Here is a 20474-nt window from a genome sequence, read left to right on the forward strand (position 1 = left end):
GAGCTGACATGCGATGTTTCCTGCATTGACCTAAGTCCCCCTCATGTGGGAGCGCGGGGGTCCGCCCAGTCTTCCTCTCCCGGGCACCCGGCACTGGGAGTGGGCGTCCAGGTCCTGGGCCTTGACCTCAGCCACCCGTTTCTGGGCCTCCTGGTCCCGATCCCGCCTCCCCAGCCTGCGTCCGCCCTCTTCTGCCGGAAGGAATCTAGGAGTGTGGGGGCGATTATTCACTCATTTTCACCCCAGGATCCTTTTGCAGTTAAAAGAAAAGAAGAAAAAAAGTGACACCCCGTTGTCAGAAGCAGAAAACTCATTAAAGGCAACCTAATGTCACCTCGCGCAGATGCCCTGCGTGTGTCCCTGGTGTCTCAACACAGCTCTTCCATTTCCGTGCGAGGAACACATTTTCTCAGGTTGCATTTGCAGGACTCTCATTCTTTCCAACCGGCCCTTTGGGAAAACATTGTTAACTTAAACAACGCCAGTTTACACTGGAAATATACATTTAACAAAATCAAAGGGACTTGGAGTCGCCCATTTATTTTTGGCTTGGTTTAAGATGAGGAAGAGCTCTGACCAACCCTTCCTCTAGCAGCATTCATATTGCAACTGAGTTTTATCAGGGTGGATTCCAGGCTTCCTCCTGTTTTCATTAAATGTGTTACTTTGTTCTTGTTCTTTAACAAAACCATGGATACTTTTATTTTTGCAACAATATAATCAGAAAATATTTGTTGCTGTTGTTCTAAATCAGAGAGTTTAACCAATTATTAAAGATTTAGATTCCTTTTATGCCTGAAGTGTTTTAAATGCTAATTTCTGAATGCAGAAGACAATATATTTGTATAAAGAATAAGTAGGATAAATAAGCATGCTCACTTTATTAGTTTTCAAGAGGGGAGAGTATTGCTTTAAGTCATTTCATCATAAAAGACATAAAAATAGGAAAAATGAGGGTACTCAGAGCCTCTTGATCAGTGTTTGTAATCCATCCCCATTTCTCCTTTCTTCTACAAAGGAATTACAAAGAAAAGCATCATTTTTATGGGAACTTGAGTATATCTATTATATTATTCTTATATTAGATGCATTCCCAATGTAAGTTTAAGAATGAGTTATCTATCCCCTCTTGAAAAAAAAAAAAAAATTAGAGGGTTAGTAGATGTGATCATCCAAAAACAGGACATTGTTTTCACAGTGGAAACCTCTGTAGTCATTAGTTTTCTTTGACATTTCCTGGAATTCTTGATTGTCTTGGCTCTCTGATAACCAAACACAGATTATCATGTGACATTAATGCGAGGCAAATAAATACTGTTTGCAAGGCTTAATTTGCCTTTGACAGTGTGTATTTGTACAGGTTAGAAAGGATGTATCCAGAATGTGCTAATTGAAATTACTGAGCTGACATCTAAACTTTGCTGGTTTGAGATAAGACTGTATCAAGTTTTCCCATTACTGTGCAAATTTAGGCCCTCTTATAAGATGGTGGTATTTTATCTTTTTGGTAATTGCATTTGTGTTAAGCAAAAGTAAAAATTAATTTTTAAAAAGTTCACTCGAGAAGCATTTTATTGAGTGCCTCTGGTGTTGTCCAGGCCAGTAAAAATAAAATTGAGTCTATTTTTTCTTGTCTTTTTTAACACTGAATAGAAATGGCTGAAAATGGGTGTGGTTCCAGAAAAACAAAGTGTGAGATATAAATGTGTCACTCCCACAATCAAAATGAATGTTGGTTGCTAGCTAGCCACAGCTTAATGATGCTTATTTGCTTGCCTCCATTGGTTTTATCACAACTAAAATATTTGCACAGTGCGTGCTGGCTAATAGCCTAGTTCTCTGTCCCTTTGTCCCTTCCAAAGTGATTATCGTCAAATCTGATCAATTAACCTTACTACATAGAAATAGACAAACTTCCCTGGAATGCTTTCATGTAATAGATGAATGCTTAACAGTGGCCATTTGGAATCAATGTTGTCTAAGGCAAAGATGTGAGTGCTTCCAGAGGAAGAAATCTCAAAGCAACTCAAAAGTAGTAGTTCAGTGGGGGAAGATGTCTTAGGAGCAGGGAGGTAAGGTCTTTGCCCTTTGCACTACTCAGATGCTGTGTGCTTGGTGAAAAGCCTGGCCTATAGAAGTGACAGAGTTGTGCCAGGTAAACAAAGGGCACTTTATGTTTGATCCACAAGTTTTCAGTAGAGAAGGATAATGTTCCCAAGATGTTTATTGAGCTCCGTGCTATGTACAAAGCACTGCAGGGATATTCAATATAGTGCAAGACCCAAACTCTTCCTTCTGTGAATATTATTAGGTGTTTGGGAGAATGAGCTATGTAAGTAATGCCAAAACAAGGCAGTATGTTGTAAGTGTCATGTGAGTGATATAAAGTCCTATGGAAATTCAGAGCAAGGGGGCATTTGGCTGGCCATCAGTGATGCTTTGTGGAGAGGTGGAGCTGGACAGTTAAAGATGGACAGGGTTTCATTGATAGGCATGCACAGTGTAGGGCATTTCAGGAAAGGAAAAAGCTCAGGGACCCAGGAGCAGCCCTCATGGCCTGGACAGGTGCCTTTCTGAATATTTTCCTTCCTAGAGTACAGTTCAGCCATCATTCGGGTTGCGGTGGAAGATGGAGACTGACTATAAGGTGGAAATATGTTTTGGGGTCTTGGATATAGCCATGGATTGCCTTGAAGGACTGGTGACAAAGTTTAGACTTTACCTTGTAGACAGTGGGGAGCCATTGAAGATTTTTTTTTAGAAAGAGTGCAGGAATCAAAGCAAATTAAATTTTAAAAATTTAAATTAAGGCTAGCCGGATCCAGAGTTTTCAAACTGGCCAGCCGTGGACTCAATCCAGCCTATAGATACATCTTATTTGGCCGGCAGAGAGGCTTCAAAATCTTCAATACATTGCCAGCACTTTAAAATGAGAAGATTAAATACAAAATTTCAAGTTACCATAATCTTTTTAAATATTAGGAGTTCCAGCAACACTGGGCCTTTTCCCCCACATGATCACTGAGCTGGATATCATGTTTAAAGCAAGCTGTGCTTCCTGCTGTAGCTCTCTTGCTTCTCTTTTCTTTTACCTACTGACTCCCACACGCATTTTTTTAAAATTTTTAATTTTTATGGATACATAATAGTTGTACATATTTATGTGGTCCATGTGAAATTTCAAAACATAGGCATTTAATTTGCAACCAGTGCTAGAGTCTGTCACCTCTGCTGTTAACTAGCATACTTGGACAGGTCACTTAATTTCTCTGGACGTCAGTTTCCTTATTGGTAAAAATTACAGTTGAACCACAAGATCTCCAGCTTCCCTCATGCTATGTGGTTGAATAAATAAGGGACAAACCAGCAAGGTTTGTAGAGAGAATGGATAGAAGAGGGAAAATGTGGGAAATAATGGGAAGGAGGATTTTGTTGTTGGTTCTTTAAATTTATGCATATTGTTAAATGTCTAAATTCACAAGGACATGGTCAGAAAGGTTTTTTCTGCATAGGGTGAGATGAAACTTCAGGATTTTTTATGCCCTTTCTTTGAACTTTTGATATTCAATGGCTTGGATTTTAAAGTCAACATATTTAAGGAAAAATTGATACAACTTGGCAGGGAGGAGGACAGCAAGGAGACGGACATTTGTTATGCATTTACTGTGTGACACTTTATAGCTGTTATCTCATTTGAGCCCCCCTCAGCCTCGTAAGGTATGTATTATCCTCACTGCTCATGTAAGGAAACTTGTGTTAAATAACTTGCCCCGAGATCTTACAGCAAGTGGATTTAACTGCGAAACTACTTTTATTCCATGCCTGAAGGCCATCGCTAGAAACTAAGGCTTGAAAACAATGTGGTAAGAGTCTATGTGAAGGGAAAATGATTAAGCCTTCTCTATTGCTGGTCTTGAGAAAAATCGTGCTGAGTTTTATATTACCCTTTTATTAATTTTGCTTTGCTACCATCTATCTCTTTTCTGCTAGTAGCTGCATATGACTATCTCTTAAAGAAAGAATAGTGCAAAACTTTCAAATTGCTGGTCCTTTCCATTTCCTTCCTAAGAAAAATCCTTTTTCTATTTTGTTTTGTTCATACTTGATTTTGTTCCCTTTGTTATGTATCCAATGTGATATTTTTTCCTTTATCAGATTTTCTAGGAGATGTACGTATAAGGCAGCAAGAAGCCAAACATGGTAGCTTGTGCCTGTAGTCCCAGCTACTCAGGAGGCTGAGACAGGAGGAGCTCTTGAGTCCAAGAGTTCAAGACCAGCCTGGGCAACATAGCATGATGCTGTCCCTTAAAAAAAAAAAAAAAGCAAGAAGAGAGAGGGAGGAAGAAAGAGATTATGTCAAAGCAACTGTTCAAAACTTTTGTAAATCAATAAATAAGTCCCCTGGCCCTTGTTAGAGGAACTGAGTTTTAATATACTTGTGTATATGGCAGACCAGATATTTTCATTTAAATCTACCTGATACCCTCCTTATGGCTTGACTAATACTACATAGTTATAATATTCACATTGAGGCAATCAGCCAAATCCAGGCTATGGGAAACTGCCAGTTTACAGCATACATGGCCTGGTTTCTTAAAAAATCATTTTGATAAGGAAAAATGGGGAAAAAATAGATAGTTGGATGACCTATCGATTAAAATAGACCTAAAAGACACAGCAGAAAAAGACACCATTTACTATAGTATTTAGGGTTTCTTAAAAAATCGTTTTTATGAGGAGAAAAGCGGAAAAAATGGGTAGTTGGATGACCTATAGATTAAAATAGACCTAAAAGACACAGCAGAAAAAGACACCATTTACTATAGTATTTAGGGGCACACACTTGGGTGATAAAGCTGTAAGAAAAAGCTAGAAAGTGATTGCCACAAAGTCAGGCCAGCAATTCCTTTGGGGAAGGGAGAGGGTTGTGATGGGAGGAGGAAAAGGGAGGGTTTGGGTGGGGACCCAATTTCTATTCTTGATCTGGATATTTTCCTTATGATAATTTATTGTAGTAATTTACTCATCAAAATAATTATCTTCACAGTTGTCTATATAATTTTTAAAACCTTAAAAAATAATACTAACATTGCTATGACTATTCAGTTTGCATGCTTCACCTAGGTAGCATGGGAAATGGTATGTCATAATCATTTTGTTAGTTTATGAGAATTAAACAATTTGTTTTTCCAATTGTTCCAATTTTCCAATGTTGATGACTGTTCACACTGACATTTGAGAACTTACCTTGGAAAGGTTGACATTCCCCAAAGCTATCCTTTTTGTTTCTGTATTGTGCTGTTATAAAAGCTTGGACTTTAGTGGGTGTGTTGCCAAGTTTCTCGATTTCTCCATTTCTTGGCTTTCTCTATATAAATGGAAATAATAATAATACATATGTACCTTACAGAGTTGTTGTAGGCACAAAATAAGATAATGCATGTCAAATAGTTAGCAAAATGCCAGACACATAGCAAGTACCCAATAAACACTAGCTATTATTACATTGTAATCAACCTATATTATAGGAAATGTCATAAAAATGTATATCTAATAATCAGTAATTTTTGGACTCAGCTCATTGCAAATGGAAATAAGAAAAATTATGTCAGTTATTTGATGTAACTTTGCTTTCTTTAAACCATAACCACTATTTCTCTGCATCTAGTGCCTTCCTCACTCTCTTTGATGTTTGCCTCCCTTTCAGTCACATTTCAGAACACTTCCTAAGGAGAGTAATTTTCTAATCAGAGCACTTGATAGCTCGAAGTACTAAGGCAGAGATTCTTCCCATGTCTTCAGCCACTTTCCAGACTTCCAGATTGGAAAGGTGGTGAGTGTAGCACTGGGAACAGCTGATAGAGGTGTTTGGTGGCAGTAATGTCATCATATTTCATAGGCCCTAACTGTAGTTTAACCAACCAGAAGGACCACCACCCCAGCCTAGGAAAGCTCATTTAGTGTTAACATAAGACTTTGTGCCATTTATTTTAGCTTTTTTTTTCTTTCCTGAAAGACCGATATTGCTCTATTCCATTTATAACTTCTGTTAACTGCCCCCTTCCCCATCCTATATTCCAATAGACTTACATTTTACATAAAGTCAAATCTCTTCACCCAGTCTGTCATGGCCCACCAAAGCGTCCAATTGCATGAGGCCTGGCAGATAGCACTCTACTGCCCCTCCATATAGCTCTTAGGATGTACACACTACACATTTGCCTCACCGTGTCACTTTCCCAGCCCTTGGTCACTCTTAATGTGTTTTTGTTTTGTTTTGTTTTGTTTTTTTAGACAGAGTCTCACTCTGTCACCCAGGCTGGAGTGCAGTTGCAGTTGTATGATCTCAGCTCACTGCACCCTCTGCCTCCTGGGTTCAAGTGATTCTCCTGCCTCAGCCTCCTGAGTAGCTGGGGCTATAGGCATGTGCCACCCTGCCCAGATAATTTTTGTATTTTTAGTAGAGATGGGGTTTTACCATGTTGGCCAGGCTGGTCTTGAACTCCTGACCTCAGGTGATCCACCCACCTCAGCCTCCCAAAGTGCTGGGATTATAGTTATGAGCCACCGTGCCTAGCCTCAACATGGTATCTTGCCATCTTTGGCACATATCAAGAGATGCTGACTGATCCCTAATGTAAGTATAGGCTGATATATATTTAGTTATGAGCTCCATGCCTCACTGAAGATTGTGTTTGTCCCAACATGACTTCTTCAGAGACCCACCCTGAGCTTGGCAGGTCATACCAGGTCTGCATAAAATGAGTGTCTGGCTGCTTGCCTGTGGCCTCAGCACTGGTTCCCTAAATCACCTTAGTCTTTTTCATGCTGCTATAATAGTATACCACAGACTGGGTAATTGATAAACAATAGAAGTTTATTTGGCTCATGGTTCTGGAGGCTGAGAAGTCCAAGGTCTAGGGGCTGCATCTGGTGAGGGCCTTCTTGCTGTGTCATAACATGAGGGAAGGCATCAAATGGTGAAAGAATGTGCAAGAGAAAGCAAGAGAGGGCCAAAGTTGCTTTTATAAGAAACCTACTCCAGAAACAAAGACATTAATCCGCTCATGAAGGCAGAGCCCTCATGACCTAATCACCTCATAAAGGTCACACCCTTCAATACTGTTGCATTGGGGATTAAGTTTCCAACACATGAACTTTGGGGGACACATTTAAACCATTTCATCACTTGACCCCACTTCACCTTCTTTGCAACTCTCAAATTGTTTCCTCCCTCAGGAACTTGGACCATTGGCCTGATTTCTTTAGCTTGCAAGAGGAGTCAGTCTCTCTTCCGGTCTTTGAACTTGGCTTCCCTACCATGAATGCTTTGTAAGTTAAGAGGCTTTAGGTTGCAAGTTACACACACACACACACACACACAAAAAAAAAAAAAAAAAAAAAAAAAAGAAGAAGAAGAAGAAGGAAAGAAAGAAACTAACTTTAACTGACTTAAATAAGAAAAGAAAGTAATCCATTTGGATGATGTAAAAGGTCAGAAAAACTCTGGGTTCAGTCAACCCTCCATCCGGGGGGCTTTAAAAATATGCTGAATGCTCAGTTTCTCACTCTCATTTTCAACTTTTGTTCTTCAGAGTTGTTGGTTCCACTTTTATCAGGCTCACCCCTCTAGGGTACATACTTCCTTTCACCCCGCTGGAAGAAAGAGCTTGACTTTCTCAGCCACTAACGAAAAAACATGGGCTTTAGTCTGATTGGATGATGTTAAGACCATGTCCTATCTCATACCAGTCACCAAGGTTGGAGTTACTGGACTTAGTGTTCCCAAAGCACATGGGCACCCTTGCGAAGGACTGGACACCCACCTGAAATAGGAGTCCTGTAACCAAGAGAAAAGGGCACTGTATGCCTCAACAGCAATCCCCCCGCAGGTGGGCTCAAGTCCTCCTCCTGTGGAGTTTTGTCTTCATGGGACATCCTTGGGCTAACACCACTCCCAGCTCACCCAGGACCTTTCATTTCTGTGTCCTGGCTCACATGAGCGGCTCCCCAGAATAACTCACTCACTCGGCCTTGTCTTTGTTGGTGGGACCTGAACAGTAATCTCCTTAGAAGCTTAGATTATAGGTTTAATTTCTGAAATATTTTCAAAAGCATCATCCCTAAGCAGTAACTATTTCCAAGTTCTAAATATATCTCCCCCTGCCCCCAAGAAATTCTAGAAAGGCCTCTGCTCATTCCTATTGATAGAAAAAGTAAAGGGAAGAAATGGCAAAGGCAGTATCCTCTGCTTGGTCTCTATCTTGCTTATTCTTGCTAGGCAAGTTCTTATCAACAAACACCTCTTCAGTAGGTAGGACAAGTTTAGCATATTTAGGTGACTTAGGTTATGGTATGCAAATACAATGCTGTATGGAGTCCTAGGGGTCATGTTAGCATTGTGAATATCTCATTCAAGTTTGAGGTGATTCCTGGGAATTCTGGGGGTCTTTATTTCCTCTTCAGCCTCTGGACTTGCAGGGCTCTGATTGTTCCAGGGCTGTTTTGGGGGCTGTCTGTATTGTGTTCCCTCTTACCACAGTTCACATTAGGCTGGGTCAGTGAATCAACGAAGGCCCAAAATGCAACCAACTTTCCATTCAAGAAAAATCGTAAGCAGAGAGTCCTTCTCTATAAGGCAGTGTTACCAAAGAAGTCAGAAAACATGGACTATGACCTCAAAAAGTAGCTGCATTTTTTGTGATATACATTGTGTGTGTGTGTGTGTGTGTGTGAGAGAGAGAGAGACAGAGAGAGAGGGAGAGAGAAAGCGGATGCCTTAGAAATACTTGAAAAACATTTGAAAAAGTGGTTAGAAGTCACCCCCCTTATATAACCTGGTGAGTTATTTACGTTAAACTTCCAGAACTAACATGGTTCTGTTTTGTGATTGTGAATAAGAGAGCCAAAACAGAAGAGGAAAGATTGTGACATACATTTGGATATGGCTGCTGGAGTCACAATGGTAGAGAAATGGGCAGTTCTTTGTGAGCAAGATTCGACCCAAATAACAATTGCCATCAGTGAATCATGTGGGTGTCATATGAGCATTGACCATGAGGTGTGTTGGGACCTGGCTGCTATGCCAGTGGGATGTGAGGCTTTTGCCAGGAATAGGAGTCTTAGGGAGGAGGAAATATGCTTAGCTGTGAGAATTGGCCCTTTAGAGGTTGTGTAGAGCCCAAGTCACAATGTCTAAGGGGTATAGCAAACTTGAAATTGATTCCTGACTCAATTTCAGAAAGGTCTAATCTGGTGGGTAGTGAGGGCATCAGGAGTCTCTGGCAGAGATCAGTGAGTGAGTGGCAACATCATCACAATCCCTCCCCATATCAAGGCAAAGACTCACCTGGTGGCTGACACCTGATATAGGCTGTAGAGTTTAGTCTTTGGGGAAAGATGCTGACAAAATACTGTTAGAGTTCAAGGCAGGCATTGCTCCCAAATAGAGTATGCACTCCGGAGACCCAGGCAGGTGTGGGGTAGAGCGATGCAGCTGACAGAGCTCACAGCATCCAGCTTTTGCAGAGGAAGCCTTGTTCCAAACCTGGGCTGGGCCTGCAAAAGGTGGCCTGCAATCCTGCTTCTTTGGAAACAAAGGATTATGGGTTGTTAAAACTATTATAATAAACATGTTCTTGTAAAACATGAAAGTTATAAGGCCCTATATTGACCTGGACATAGACAGTGGCATTCTTTGTGTTCAGCATGTCTGTTTTTGTTTCAAAAACTTCCTCTCCAGTATTATACAGGATTAAGCTGTTTTGTAATAGAACCAAGTTTAAGACTTCCTTAACTGGAATCTCACCTTTTCTCGACTATTGTTGCTCCCCATTTAACAAAGTGTTAAAAGCCCTCAAAGGGTGTGTTATTAAATATATTGCTTTTTCCATAAATTTGCTCTGCTGAGACTTACATTTCTCAGAAATGAAAAAGCCTGGTGGCTTCTTAGCAAAACTCAGGCTTATTTTTAATGAAATTTTGTTTTTAAAAATAAAGAATGTACAATTATATAAATAAATGTGTTCCCTAGTAAAAGACAAATGTAATCATTCTTAATTGCATGGGAAGGCAATATGTTGGGGTTTTCTGCCTAGGTTTTAAGGTTGATTAAAAATTGGCATGAAACAGCTTGTAGAATAGCAACGATGTACTGTGTTATGTAACCCTGAGCCTTTATGTTGGCTTTTAAATAACCCGATTTGGATCTGGTGTCATATGATTTTCTCAGGATAGGAACCCAATAACCCAATAGCATACAATAACCAAGATAACAAATTAAAAATCTGCTCCTGACTGAAAATGTTTCTTTCTTTTTCACATATAGGATTATAGTTTTAACTCGGTTTGTGTTAGTATTGCAGACAACTCAATTATCTACAAGAATGAAGGAGATTAGTGGTAAAAATAGCACAACCCACCCAGTAATCTAAAAAGCATTACCGTATTTCAGGTTGTCTCCTATGTTTGCTGTTATGAATATTGTTTCTTTTTTCTTTTCTTTTTTGTTGTTAGAGACAGGGTCTCACTCTGTTGCCCAGGCTGGAGTGCAGTGGTACAATCATAGCTCACTGCAGCCTCAAACTCCTGGGGTGAAGTGATCTTCCCACCTCAGCCTCCTGAGTAGCCGGGACTACAGATGTGTGCCACCACGTCCAGCTAGTGTTGTTTCTTTAGGACCCTGTTTTAATTGACTATCCTCATCGCCCCTACTTCTTGTCTGAACTCCTAGATCGATCTCCTGCTTGGTCTTCCTGTTCCCTGGTCTCCTTGCCAGTCCATCCTCCACACTGCAGCTAGGATGAGTCTTCCAAAAGCCAAATCTGGACTTAGCCTTCTTTAGTTTGTGTCTTTGTGTTCTTTGAGTTCCTTGTGTCTTAGCACCGCCTACAGATCCGTGGCACAAAACGTCTCCTGCTTGCCTCTCCAGACCAGCTATACTGCAGTCCTCTGCTTTCAGAGGACTCTGCTTTCAGGCCTGCAGGGCACCTTGTTTGCTGCACCTTGGGCCCCTCTACCTGCTCTGCCCTTAGCCCAATGCACTCACCCTGGTGAGATATCACCCTGTGAGGCTTCCCTAACTCCATCCCTGGAGTAGGCTGAACAAAGACCCCCCAGCAAAAGATATCTGCATCTAGATCCCAAAGTCTTCCTTGAATGTTACCTTGCATGGCAAAAAGAGAACTTTGCAGATGGGATTCAAGTAAGGATCTTGGGATGGAGAGAGTGTCCTGGCTCACCCAGGTGGGCCTAAATGCTATCACAGGTATCCTCCTGACTCCTTGATTTCAGCCCAGCAAAGTTGAGTTTGGACTTCTAGCCTCCAGAACTGTGAGAGAATAAATTGTGTTATGTTAAGCCACCATGTTTTGTGGTAATTTGGTACAACGGCCACAGCAAACAAGTACAGTCCCCACCCTAGACAGATTTGTACTCTGTCTTCTCTATTCCCTGGGGTTCTGTGGAGCACACCTCTATTAGAGACTGAACAGGCTGTGCTCTGCTTGTCAGTGGTTGCTTTCTCTACTCCTTCTCAGCTTCCCTTTTAAAATTTTTTAATTTTTAATTTTTGTGAGTACCTAGTAGGTATGTATATTTATGGGGTACATGAGATGTCTTGATACAGGCATGCAATGTTTAATAATCACATCATGGAGAATGGGGAATCCATCCCCTCAAGCGTTTATAATTGTGTTACAAACAATCCAGTTATACTTTTTTAGTTATTTTTAAATGCACATTTAAGTTATTATTGGCTGGAGTCACCCTGTTGTGCGATCAGATAGTTGGTCTTACTCATTCTTCCTGTTTTTTTGTACCCATTAACCATCCCCACCTCACCACCCCCTACCCCAGTACCCTTCCCAGCCTCTAGTAACCATCCTTCTACTCCTTCTGAGCTTCTTAGGGCGTACTTTGCATCCTTGATTCCTGACAGAGGGCCTAACATTTAGCGGTTGCTGAATGAACACCAAATGGATGCATGACTGGATGGATAACGTCCTGATGTGAGCTTGCTGAAGTTGTCTGTCCCCTACATCTCTCCTCTTCTCTCCAATCATTTTCATTTCACGTCCTTTCCCTCTACATAGTGTGTTTTTCTCAAGCAGTGCCTACATGCGGTTTTCAGTTGCGCAATGGTTTTATTTTTCTCCTTAACATCTTTTCTTGGTTCTGCCAGCTTCCTTTTCATTTCTTCTCTTGTTATCATCTCCTCTTAACTCTATTTTTAAATAAATCCATCTTCTCCTTAATTTCACTGAGGCTGCAAAGGAGGGTGTATTTAAAATTTTTTAGCTTGGAAAATTTTAAACCTATAGAAAAGTAAAAAAGAATAGTACAATAAACACCATATGTCCCTCACCTGGAGATTCCCCAATTGTTAACATTGTGAAATATTTGTTTCTCTCTCTCTCTCTCTCTCTCTCTCCATATATATATGGAGTAATGGGCTATTTGAAAGTCAGTGGCACACATTATAAATGTTTACCCCTAAATACTTAAAGATGTACCTCTGAGAGTTTGGATGTCTTCCTGTCCCATCCTAACTGTCCTGGATATATCTCATGTGCCTACCTGTCTACTGGGTACAAATGCAAAACAACTACAGTTCCTTCCTAAGAGTTTACCACGAGATGGGGTGAACTGAACACCCATGTCTCAGACATGTCCCCTGGTTCAGGCCATTACAGTCATTTCTGCAGTAATTGGTTGAGCTAAATCACTCAACCTGTACTATTGCTGTACAAGATGCTAGATCTCATTTCCAGTTCATGCATGTTTTATTACCAGAAACAAGAGATGTCATTATTCCAGTTGTGAGTTGCATGCAACCATTACTGTGTTCAAAATGAGCTCAGAATCTGTGGTGCTTTTGTGCCATGTACTAGCTCCATTTGGATCTGATTTTGCATTTATGTTTTGAAGACAGAGCCAGGAATATGGTTGAGTTCAAAGCCAGAGCTGAGACAGAGCACCAATTCCACACACCCCTGTATTACCATATCCCATCTCCTTGTGGCCAAACCACTGCTCTTGCTCCACAATGGATTACAGTTCAATAACACAATACTACAGGTCAATTTGAAATATCTAAAGAACATTCTGACACAATAAAAGTAGAACAGAAAATTGTTATTCGAAATACAATGAAAATATCTTAATGCTTATCAGTGCTGCTATTTTGAACCTCATTCTATATAAATTGTATGCTGTGGCTGCCACCATGTATTTGCCAAGACATCCTGGAAAAGCCAGAAATTACGCTACAGTGGTGACAACAGTGAGCACTACAGACATTAATTGAAGGCACCTTCCTGTGTTTCTGGCCTCTACTTATAACTACATTATTAAGATGTGGAACAACCTTTCCTCCTAACTATTGTCATTGCTTTATTTCATTTGTATTGAGAAAAAGAAACAAATTCTGCTAATTAAAAACTTGTGGTGCATTGACATTGACTAGCCAAAAGATATTGCATTCTACAGATAAATAGTGATTCAGACTTGACCTGGGTGCCTTGGGGTCAAAATTTGACTGCTATCTAGCTGTGTGACTTTGCATAAGTCACTTTCCTTCTCTGGCCCTGTTCTCTTCCCTGACCAATAAAAGGACAGGGAAGCTAGGGAGTGGAAGAAAGAGAAAACAAAAGAAAGAGAGAGATATTTAAACTTCCATTAATTCCAAAATGTTAGAAAAAGAGATAACGTGCTGAATAAGTAATGATGTAGACATTTTTAATCTAATGTAATGGGAAGTTTCTAAGGGCCTGCTCAGTGTATGCAAATGATACTTCTGATTACAGGAGTTTGTAGTCATTAAAGTACATTTACCAGAGCTTCTAATTGGAAGCAGTATTTAGTAATGGTTACCTCAAGTTACTGTATGTCTTTGAAGGTAATCAAACCACCATCTTTTAAAAGCATTGCAAATTGGAAGTTTTCCTCTCCAATAACTAGGGGAATTAATGAGGATTTACTGTGTTACTACCATTCACAGGAATGTATTAAATAAATTTAATAAGCATGCAATCAACCTCGAATAATTAGACAAAATTTCAGAAAAAAACATAGAATAAGATGTATCAGTTTATACGGAGTACTATCAGGAAACTGTTTCTGACAGCTGCTTTATACCAGTATATTTCTTGTTTTTTTAGTATAATTCAAATTAACTAGAATTTAAAAGTCAGCAAGCAACTTTTTACTACACTCTTAATTGTTGAAATCTGAACTCTGGGACAAATTTTGCTCTCACAGAAACTGGGTTTTTGGTATATTCCAACCTCAGTTATTATAAACTAGTTACTCACTGAGATCCTTCTAGGACCAAAGGTCAAAATTTCCTATTTCTAGACAGTTTATATTTGATCCAATAGTTCAGTTCAAATGGTATTTAATAAACAATGTCTCTGTGCTAGGTCTATACTAGTCATTAGTTTACTAGTCATTAGTCATACTAGTTTAAAAGTATTGAGATGAGTTGGTGTGTAAGTCACAGCTCTGCCTTCAAGGAGCTTGTAGTCTAGTGGAGAAATGGCCTTGTAAAAATTAACCGCAGTATTGTACAATACATGTCCTGATAGAAATATATAAGACTCAGTTCAGAAGAGGGAAGTCAGGAAAGGTAAACTGGAAGATGGATCTGAGGAAATTATCGAGAATTCAGTACAAAGAGATAAAGAGTTGGAAAATATAGAAGACATCTTAGGAAACAAGGGGTTAGAATGAAAAGACCTAATGTATGAGTAAGAGGAGTTCCAGAAGGAGAACAGAGAGAGAACAAAGGGTAGATGACATTTAAAGGGATAATGGTGAAGAGCTTAACAGAATTAGTGAAAGACATGAATCCTCAAATTGAGGAAGCATGAGTCCCCCAAAAAAACATAGATCACATATACAGAAATTGTAGTAAAATTGCAAACAAACAAACAAACAAACAAAAACCATGACAGAGAAAATCTTAAAAGCATTCTGAGAAAAATAACAGATTACCTACAAAGGAGAAACAATTAGACTAACAACCTACTTCTCAACAACAACATTACGGGCCAGAAGTCAACAGAATAATATCATAAAGTGCTGAGTAAAATTACTGTCAGCCAGCCTATACTTCTATACTCAAGAGGAAAGATGAAGATATTTGCAGAGTGACAGAGAGTTTGTTAATTCAAATAATTTTATTGAAAGAGCTACTAAAGTTTTCTTCAGGAAGAAGGACACTGAAGTCAAAAGAAAAAATAAGATGCAAGAACATAATATCCAAAACATGAAAACAACCCAAATATCTATCAACTGATGAATGGATAAATAAAATGTAGTATGTTCATGCAATGGAATATTTAATAGCCATAAAAAGAAATAATACATGCTCTAGAGGTGATACACACTGATACATGCTACAATGTGATGAGCCTTGAAAACATTATGCTAAGTAAAAGAAACCAGGCATAAAAGGCCACATACTGTATGAGTCCATTTATATAAAATGTCCAGAATGGGCAAATTCATATAGACAGAATGTAAATTGATGGCTGCCATGGACTGTGGGGAGGAGGGAACGGGAAATGACTGCTAAATGGCTATGGAGTTTCTTTTTGAGGTGATGAAAATATTCTTTTTTGGGTTTTTTTTTTTTTTGAGACGGAGTCTCACTCTGTCACCCAGGCTGGAGTGCAGGGGTGCGACCTCGGCTCACTGCCACCTCTGCCTCCCAGGTTCAAGCAATTATCCCATCTCAGCCTCCCAAGTAGCTGGGACTACAGACATGTACCACCATGCCCAGTTAATTTTTGTATTTTTTATTACTAGTAGAGATGGAGTTTCATCTTGTTGGCCAGGCTGGTCTGGAACTCCTGACCTCAAGTGATCCACCCACCGCAGCCTCCCAGAGTCCTGCAATTACAGGCATGAGCCACAGTGTCCAGCCAGGTAATGAAAATATTCTGAAATTAGATAGTAGTGATGGCTGCACAACTATATGAGTATATTAAAAACTATTGAGTTGTACACTTTAAGAGGTTGAACATTTTGGAATGTAAATTATATCTCAATAAAGCTGTTACTTAAAATAAGAACAGTGGTGAGAAAGAAATGGGTAAACATGGGCTGGGTGTAGTGGCTCACGCCTGTAATTCCAGCACTTGGGGAGGCCAAGGCGGGCAGATCACTTCAGGTCAGGAGTTCAAGACCAGCCTGGCCAACATGGTGAAACCCCATCTCTACTAAGAATACAAAAATTAGCCTGGCATGGTGCCATGCACTAGTTCCAGCTACTCAGGAGGCTAAGGCAGGAGAATCGGTTGAGCCCAGGAAGTGGAGGTTGCAATGAGCTGAGATCATGCAACTGCACTCCAGCCTGGGCAACAGAGTGAGACTGTCTTAAAAAAAAAAAAGAAAGAAAGAAAAGAAAAGAAAAGAAAGAAAGAAAGAAAGAAAGAAAGAAAGAAAGAAAGAAAGAAAGAAAGAAAGAAAGAAAGAAAGAAAGAAAGAAAAAGAAAGAGAGAGAAAGAAAGAAAGAAATGGGTAAACATGGATAAGTAAGGCAAGTATTGGCTGTCTGGAGCAATAATAATTACTAGGAACTCTTATTCATTGCTAGTGGGAATGCATGGTATAGCCACTTTGGAAGACAGGTTAGCAGTTTCTTACAAAACTAAACATTCTCTTACCAGGCAATTCAGCAACCTTGGTATTTACCCATAGGCATTGAAAATTTATGTCTGCACAAAAGCCTGCACATAGATGTTTATAGCAGCTTTATTCATAATTACTAAAATTTGGAAGCAACTAAGGTGTTCTTCAGTAGCTGAATAGATAAACAAACTGTGGTACATCCAGATAATGGAATATTATCAAGCCATGAAAGACATAGAAGAAGTTGAAATTCATACTACTAAGTGAAAAAAGTGAATCTGAAAAGGCTATATACTATATGATTCCAACTATATGATATTTTAGAAAAGGCAAAACTATGGAGACAGTAAAAAGATCAGTGATTGCTGGGGGCTGTGGGTAGGAAGGGATGAATAGGTGAGCACAGAGGATTTTTAGGGCAGTGAAACTATTCTGTATATCATTATAATAAAGGTGGATACATGTCATTGTACATTTACCAAAACCCATAGAGGATAAAAAACTAACAGTGAACTCTAATGTAAACTATGAACTTTGGGTGATGATGATGTTTCAATGTAAGCTCATGAAATGTAACAAATATATTACTCTTGATTCCTGAGGGGTGATGTTAATAATGGGAAAGGCTGTGCATGCATGGAGGCAGGGAGGAAATGGGAAATCTGTACCTTCCTCTCAATTTTGCTGTGAACCTAAAACTACTCTAAAAAATAATACTGGTTAAAAAATAATAATAATCATGACTAGTTTGAGGATATAAATACAAGGTAGAACTGATACACTAGTCAACAACATATGAGATAGGAGAGAAGAAAGATTGTAGTTAAAACCAATGGAAGCTTTTATAATGCTCAGGAGGGTGGGAATATTAATTAACTTTTAGAATTTATGTCAAGAATGTGGATAAATTAGTGGAGAAACTGGATCACTCATATATTGCTGGTGGGAAAGTAAAATTGTACAACTCTGAAAGATAGTTTGGCAGTTCCTTTCAAAACTAAAAATGGACTTACCACACAAACCAGCAATTACACTTTCGGGCATTTATCCCAGAAAATGAAGATTATTTTCATGTAGAATTTGTACATGAATGTTCAAAGAAGCTTTATTCAAAATAGCCCCAAACTGGAAACTACTCAAAAGTCATTCAATGAGTGAATAATTAAACAAACTGCGGCATATTCACACCATGGAATACTACTCAGCAATGAGAATGAATGACCCAACAACTTAGATGAGACTCAGGGAAATTCTGCTTAGTGAAAAAAGGCAATTTCAAAAGTACACATACTTCTAGATTCCATGTATGTAACAATATTTTTGAAATAATAGAAATGGAGAATGGATTGGATTGAGGTTGGTGGGGGTTAGGAATGGGGAGGGAAACAGGATATATCTATAAAGGGGTAATACAAGGGAGTCTTATGCTGATGGTACAGATGAATATTGTGATTGTGGCGGTGGTTACACACACACACACACAAATGGGTTCCTATATAATTGGTGAAATCTAAATAAGGTATTTACCAATGCCAATTTCTTGGTTTTGATATTTTACTGTAGTTGTGTAAGATGTAAACATTTAGGGAGGGCAGTTAGGGGAAATATGCATAGGAACCCCCATATATTTATTTGCAACCTACTATGAATCCATAATTATTTCAAAATTAAAGGTTTAAGAAAATAGCAATACTTACTAAAATAATAGAAATAAGATGTATAACTTCCTAACCAGAAGAGTGAAAGCAGAGAGGGGATAAAGAACACTCAACCAATTCTAACAGGGTATAGGAAAGAAGAAATTAGGATGCAAAGGAAAAGCAAGATACCTACAGATACACACACACACACACACACACACACACAAAGATAGTAGAAATAACTGAAACTATGTTGACAATCACAATAAGTATAAGTGGACTAAATTTCCCATTTGACAGAAAATCTCAGTTTAAAACTCCAGTTATTTTCTATATATAAGAGATCCAACTAAAATGTAATGACACAGAAATGATGACAGTAAAGTGATGGAGGAAGAGGAAATATCAAAAGAAAGTGATTATATTAATATCAGACAAAAATAGACTTAAAAACATTATTGAGATTAAAAGAGTTATAATGATAAAAGGAACAATTAACTGAGAAGATAAAATAATTCTGAACTTGTATATACCTAACAGTATAGCCTTAAAATATGTAATACAAAATTCAGCAGATTTAAAAGGAAAAAGATGTCTAAATCCATATTCGTGGTAGATTTTTAATACATCTCACTTGGCAACTGAAAGACAAAGCAGTACAAAATTTAGTAAGATTGTTGAAGATTTGAGCAATGTATTAATGGAGATAGATGGGATGGATGCGTGGATGGATGGATGGATAGATAGATAGATAGATAGATAGATAGATAGAATATGTAAAGTGTATATATATATATATGTATAATATTAGCAACTAAATACTTTATTTTCAAGCATACATAGAACACTTATAAACCTTGACCACACGCTACCTGGTCACAAGACAAATTTCTATTTATACCATGTATTAGATCCTAAAGCAAATGTTGATTTCACACGCAGCACATTTCTGACCTCAACTCAATAAAATTAGAAATTATTAAAGTGGTAACCTACTTCATTTGGTTGAAAACCAACTACCCCATTCACTTAGAATTTTTTTCAGAAAACATACTTTTGAATAATATTGAGGCTCAGATGAAAATCATGAGATAATTAGAAACTATTTAGAACTAGGCCGGGCGCGGTGGCTCAAGCCTGTAATCCCAGCACTTTGGGAGGCCGAGACGGGTGGATCACGAGGTCAGGAGATCGAGACCATCCTGGCTAACACGGTGAAACCCCGTCTCTACTAAATATACAAAAAATTAGCCGGGTGTGGTGGCAGCGCCTGTAGTCCCAGCTACTTGGGAGGCTGAGACAGAAGAATGGCGTGAACCTGGGAGGCGGAGCTTGCAGTGAGCTGAGATCATGCCACTGCACTCCAGCCTGGGTGACAGAGCGAGACTCTGTCTCAAAAAAAAAAAAAAGAAACTATTTAGAACTAAATGACAATGACTATGTATGTCCAAACTACACATGAAGCTGAAACAGTGTACTTAGAGGGAAATGTGTAGTGGTACTTTCATATATTATTAGATAAGAAGAAAGGGAAAAAGCTAATGAGTTAAGAGTCCAAATGAACAAGATGAAAAAGGAAAAACTGAGTTAACAAAATAAAGATAACAAAAATCTAAGGAAGAAATACATTTATTAAATATATCAACCTCAGAAAATTACTTATGTCTGAGAGGGAGAAGAGACTGAAATAGTAATAGCTACATTTGTAGTATTTTGCTTCTTTGGACAAATATCTGTATCTACACATAGTGTGTTTTAAAGTATTTTATTTTCAGTAACACTTTACTGAAATGTAATTCACATACCATATAATCCACTCATTTAAAGTGTACAATTTGTTGGTTTTTAGTATATCACAAAGTTATGCAACTATCACCACAATTAATTTTAGAACATTTTATCACCTCAAAAAGAAATCCCCTCACCCTTTAGCTGTCATCCCCAAGCCCCTCATTCATCCCAGCCCTAAGAAAACCCCTGATTTATTTTCTGTCTCTACAGATTTGTTATTCTAGACATTTAATATTAATAGAATCATATAATTTGTGATCTTTTGTTACTGAATTCTTCCACTTAGCATAAACTTTTCAAAGTTCACCTAGGTTGTAGCATGTATCAGTACTTCACTCCCTTTTACAGCTGAATAATCTTCCATTATATGAAATGTATCACATTTGTTTATTCATTCATCAGCCAATG

The 20474-nt window shown here is 38.7% G+C and overlaps 2 protein-coding genes across 2 annotated transcripts in view; both read left to right on the forward strand.

Annotated features, from left to right (window-relative positions):
• The window catches only part of RIDA (reactive intermediate imine deaminase A homolog), a 319353-nt gene that overhangs the window by 124944 nt on the left and 173935 nt on the right, over positions 1 to 20474 (forward strand). The gene's annotated exons all lie outside the window — the stretch shown is intronic.
• The window catches only part of NIPAL2 (NIPA like domain containing 2), a 106189-nt gene that overhangs the window by 480 nt on the left and 85235 nt on the right, over positions 1 to 20474 (forward strand). The window lies entirely within an intron of this gene.

The sequence above is a fragment of the Macaca thibetana genome, chromosome 8, assembly GCF_024542745.1.
Source record: "Macaca thibetana thibetana isolate TM-01 chromosome 8, ASM2454274v1, whole genome shotgun sequence".
Lineage (NCBI taxonomy): Eukaryota > Metazoa > Chordata > Mammalia > Primates > Cercopithecidae > Macaca > Macaca thibetana.